The following is a 5577-nucleotide window of genomic DNA, read 5'->3' as shown; positions in this document are numbered from 1 at the left end:
GGGCACCGCCACCACCGCCGCCGCCTTCCCGGAGCTCCGACGCGGCCCCCCGTGCGCCTTTTACGCACACGGCTCCGGCGAGGAGACGCTTCTCGCGGCGGCGGAGTCCGACGGTAACACGTTCACCCGAGACAACATGAGGCGCTTCCTTGTCGACGATTTATCCAGATGATTAATCAAATGCAACACAATCCCACCCTTCCGAATGATATCCTCTCCCGAGAAGCAGAAATAAATCACAAGTTCCCAAAGGGGGGGGGGCACCGCCACCACCGCCGCCGCCTTCCCGGAGCTCCGACGCGGCCCCCCGTGCGCCTTTTACGCACACGGCTCCGGCGAGGAGACGCTTCTCGCGGCGGCGGAGTCCGACGGTAACACGTTCACCCGAGACAACATGAGGCGCTTCCTTGTCGACGATTTATCCAGATGATTAATCAAATGCAACACAATCCCACCCTTCCGAATGATATCCTCTCCCGAGAAGCAGAAATAAATCACAAGTTCCCAAAGTGTACCTGAAGAGGGGCAGTTCTACACCTTGCACGGGCCATTTGTCTTTTGGAAAATTCTGCGAGTGAGAGTGACGTGTATTGAAAATAGTCCTTCCACCTGACTGGCACTGATAAATATTCTGATCGGAAAGAAGAAATCCAAAGGCGGCTGTCAGCGGGCTGAGCTGCGCGTCTGCGGCTGCACGTTGGGCCACTGTGAGGCTTTTTGCTCGCTGGTGGGTGGAAACATGTCAGCGGTTTGCACCTGATAGGGTAATCCCACGGACCATCAGCATGCACGGGCTTCCCCTCGCGCAGCCCCCCACCCCCACTACCCCCAAACATCGCCACTCTTCTCTGCGGCGGTTTACTTTTTTTTTTCCTCGCTGCAAGTACAGATATTCATTTATGAGACACAATAAATGAAATGAGGCGACTTTTTTTAACATTCAACATCGTGTTTTATTCAACTTATCTTGAATTGTAAAAAAAGAAAAAAGATTATAAATAGGAAATATGTGCATTTGTCTTTTTATATTCAAAACAAAAAGAAAACACGGCACTTTTTAAATTTAGATAGGTAAAAAATATATAACATAGACGAAACGTGAAATGTTTCATGTTGTTTGTTGTTTTTAAAAATATTAAAAATAGCGATAATCTGCCGAAAATGTATCACTTTAATATTAATTAAAACATTTAATAGAAAGTATTGTGTTATTTATTGACCCCCCCTCAATGTTATTTTATTAATATATTATTTTTGTGTTTTTTAACATATTTTAACATCGATATATGGTCGGTTTTGTTTGTCATTTTAGTCTCAAATGTATTTATTTTTAAATTTAAAAAAATCCATTGTGTAATTTTTGTAAAAATATTCCATGTTAAACATTCCTGTGCTGCCTGTTTTTCAGTTGCACTCGTTATGCAGTTATACTTAAAACATACAGTTTCATTTCGTAAAGCTGTAGTTGTGCCTTTTTAAAATGATATTTATATTAGTTTTTAATTAGCACATTTAAAATATGCATATTTGATCATTTGTGTTTTTAATGTGTTTTATAATGTATATATTGTATTTTTCCCCCCCACGTGCACTTTTTGTTTTTCCCTCGTGAGCGTTTCTAACCCTTCGACCAATATTTCAGTGTCATCTATATAGTCACGAGTGCGTTGCTCCCCGCCTGACAGAAACGAAACCGTCTTCTCGTCTGCTTGTTATTTGTGTTTTGGAGAAGCTCGCCGCTTTGTGGATTGGCGCGCACCTTCGCCAGACAGCATTCAAATGCAGCCCCGCCTCCTCACCCAGCCTCTTTATTTCAATAACGTGCTATAACTTACCCGACATTTAAATGAAAGAGAGGTGCGAATGTGTTTACAAGCGCGTCGGAGCTGGCAGCGCGGAAAGTGCATCCCCATGCTGCCATTAAAAAAAAAAGACGAAAAAAAGAAAAAGGAGAAAAAGCTTTGTGGTCGGCCTTTACTGTGCCATTAAAACTGGATCCTCGGCATTCCTGCCCCGTTCATTTTCCAAATCATCCTAAATGATGACAAACATCACTTCCCGTGGCTGTTTCAAAGGTTCCAAGAAAAGACACACAGAGAGACTAGCTGAAAAAACTCACAATTATTATATTTTTGTTGACTTTTTAGAACAATTACCGGTAGTACAATTGGATGATGCCAGCAATGAAAGGTGGCAACAATTATGCCAACACGCACTTCTATGTCAAATGCAAATTGAAGATCTCACACGAATTTGAGTCAAGCTCATAAAAAGAGCATCACCTTTGGTGACAGTGAACAGACCGGGAACCAAGGTAAGGTCTGTCGGTTGGTGAATGGTCTTCCATAAACTGAATAATGTGGGGAGCCTAAATCAAGGTAAGGTCTTAAATAGCATTCATCTATTCTCAGTTTATAGTTGGAGTCACACAGTAAGAAACACATCAGCACAAAGCAAGTATTCATACTGGAAGAACAGCAATGACAGATTTCAAATTGACAGGATATAACTAAGAGTCCATAAATCAAAGTAAATGCATTCACTTAAGAGTTGGTGATTCTGAGATCACGAAGAAATCAACACTCATGTATTTGAATGTGATTGGTTGATTCTGAACACAGCCACATCCCTAGTTATGAGGGTGTGCACACTTTTGCAAACACATTGTTTCATTTTTACTTCCCCTCTCGAAAATATAAAAACAAAAATCAACTGAGATGTACGGGATATAGATCACATTAATGGTCAAAAATCCATCCATTTTCTGAACCGCTTTATCCTCACAAGGGTCGCGGGGGGTGCTGGAGCCTATCCCGGCTGTCTTCGGGCAGTAGGCGGGGGATACCCTGAACCGGTTGCCAGCCAATCACAGGGCACACACAGACGAACAACAGTTCAGATGTTCAAGTAGGCATTTGGATTTTTTTGACATATACATCATAAACACCTTGCCTTTGAATAGCGGTGTGTAGATTTTTATGTGAACAGTAAGACAAATTCCCTTTACATGAGTATGTTTTCCTGTTTTAGTGTAACAAAAATTTGATTAGATGATGTATTTGTCATGTTAATTTTTTCTTGCTTTTAAAGTTGTTTTTGTAGTGTCACCCTTTCATCTTCCTACGCCTCATTTTCTTTTCTTGCATGCCACGCGGACTGCAGATGGAAAGTAGCTTTAACGCTAGTACCCTTCATAGTACCTGAGAAGTAACTAAACTAAGCGACTAAATAATTGCCCTTGGAATCAATGATTTCCAAAAATGGTTGCTAAATACCAACAAAGCAGAGGTGGGTCAGCGTGACAGAATGGATCGTGTTTGACCTGAATAGAAATTTTTGATATTTCCAATGTCAGACAGTCAAAGTCATTGGTGGGCGCAATTAGCATGAACAACATACTTGGATCCGAATCGTATGATAAAACGCGTTCCAGTCCGGCAATTTTCCAGTGGACACTTCAGAATCGGGAAAAATGATTGACAGTGTTTGGGAACTAGAGGAAGATGATGAGGAGGAAGAGGACAGGGGGGCGGAGGGCGTGGCACTCAAGAGTTGGGATAAGGTTACCCCGCTGAGATTAGCCCACAAGAGTGGAGAAAAACAATACAGCTAGCTAAGCGTTTTGCTTTAGTTGGGATGCCATTGAACAGCGCTAAGTCAATTTTGCCGCCATCTGTACTTGAGGCATTATTTCAACTTTTAACTCCTGACATTTGAAAATGGACATCTGTTAAGTCTACACCTTACTGTGGCCAAATAGGCTGGTTTGTTTTTTTTTTAAATTTTTAATCACCTTCCATGGTTGACGACGGAATGTAAAATAAAGACGTAAATATCGAAATCTTCATTGACTGATTGATTTTTATGAAATGTACAGTAGTTTGTATACGGTTGTGGTTGTTTTTAAAGTGCTCTAGAAGTAAAGTTGAGTAGGAGGGAGCTTTAGCAATGATGGAAACAGATTTAGAGAAGCAAGATAATATACATTTCTTGACGTTGATGGGACAAATATTCGCCATGCAATTCAAAAACAAAACAAAACAAAACAAAACAAAATAAACAAACAAACAAAAAAACTCAAGTGTCTTACTTCAGTAACCATGAGCTAATTTTACATTTTTCTTGGTATCAGTTCAGAAGGTTAGTAAAACCAAAGGAACACATTGTTTTGACATAAGTCAATGCAATGCTAGCTAGCGCTTGCTAACATGGAACAACACCTAATATAGAACATGTAACGTGATTTTTCTTTTTTTGTACAAATTTGAAAAAATTGTGTTTGGATACACGTTTGTATTTTAACTAGAAATGAAGCACTTTGAGTCTGACATGTAAAAAAAAAAAAAGATGTAAAAATAACATTCGTCCTTACACTGAGCAGGCCTGTACTGTTTAAGGCTGAGTAAAAACTCATTTTAAGTCAGTAGAGAAGTACACATTTATTTCAATAAAATTTTTCACAGAGGACTCACAAAGCATATTGGTTTGAAAACTCCGCCTAAATATCGTTAGCCTAATAGCATAATTGCGTAAGTCATTTTCAACTCACTGTCACAACATCAATCAAAAACACTGTTGTGCTTGAATTGAAGAAGCAAAACTGGACTCATGTTTGCTGAATTTCTTGTGTTCTTTCTTGATTTGTGAAACACATTTAAAAATGCCTTGGACACTTATGCAATTAGGCTAAAGACGTAAAAGATATAATCACAACAATTAACAGTTTGTGTGTCAAGTTTTCAATCAAATAATTCTTTCAATCAAGCATTTGAATCAGTATTTTGACACAAGTATTTGCAACCCTTGCCAATGAAAGGGTTTTATCGCTCCAGACTGTGTGCGACATTCGCAGTTTTGGGTGGAAACGAAACAGGCCCGGGGGTGCCACAAAAAAAGAGGGGGTGTGGGATCTGTTATTTTTCACCTTTCAAGCATTTGAATTTGAACCTTGCTCGTGCAGCAGTGCGTGTCTGTCCACGGCGACGGGGACTGTGGGAATGGCGGTGGCGACTTCTCATTGAAGCTCGGGGAGGAGGCGTCCGAGGGCGGGCGGGTGTACGGGCGGCTTGGAGCGCTCGGTGGGTTCAAAGGGCCCCGAGGAAGCATTTTAGGCCTGACAAAAGAACTTGGCAGATCAGTAAGTGAAGCCCAATGTAGTACATTAGTGTCAGAACCCCCTCCGCATCCCTCCCACTTTGCACTTTCATCTCTGACATGGACATATTGACTGAAAGGAAGGGAGGGGCGTTGAGGGAAGAGGGAAGGGAGCAAGGGGGGTTGGGGGGAATTGTCCCATTCAACGACCAAGGTGAGGCAACTCGGACGAGCCACCCAGAAACCTTGAAGGAAAAGCCACCGACGTGTGAAGCCCCACACGGGACGGCCTTCTTCCTCTGATCTTGCCGGAATCAGCTTCACCCCATTAGCCCAAAACCCCCAACCCAGCCCCCCCATCCCCAGCCCAACACAAACTCCGACCCTGACTTCCCTTTTCACACCATCGGCCATGCGCTCCTGTGGGCTACTGAGCAATCGCGGCGAGGTCGCGACACCTCGAGGGTGCCAGAGAGAGAAGGT

General features: G+C 42.2%; 1 protein-coding gene across 3 annotated transcripts in view; it reads right to left on the bottom strand.

Annotated features, from left to right (window-relative positions):
* The window catches only part of fgf24 (fibroblast growth factor 24), a 21462-nt gene extending 20533 nt beyond the window's left edge, over positions 1 to 929 (bottom strand). For 2 of the 3 annotated variants that reach the window (XM_019892219.1, XM_019892221.1), the window contains exon 1: positions 259 to 929. The gene's annotated coding sequence lies outside the window, so the exon portion shown is untranslated. The other variant, XM_019892220.1, reaches the window with a different exon arrangement.
* Between the last annotated feature and the right edge of the window lie 4648 nt (positions 930 to 5577).

Source organism: Hippocampus comes, unplaced genomic scaffold (assembly GCF_001891065.2).
Source record: "Hippocampus comes isolate QL1 unplaced genomic scaffold, H_comes_QL1_v1.1 scaffold129, whole genome shotgun sequence".
Lineage (NCBI taxonomy): Eukaryota > Metazoa > Chordata > Actinopteri > Syngnathiformes > Syngnathidae > Hippocampus > Hippocampus comes.
The sequence above is the reverse complement of the archived record's forward strand: the minus strand, read 5'-3'. Positions and strand labels throughout refer to the sequence as shown.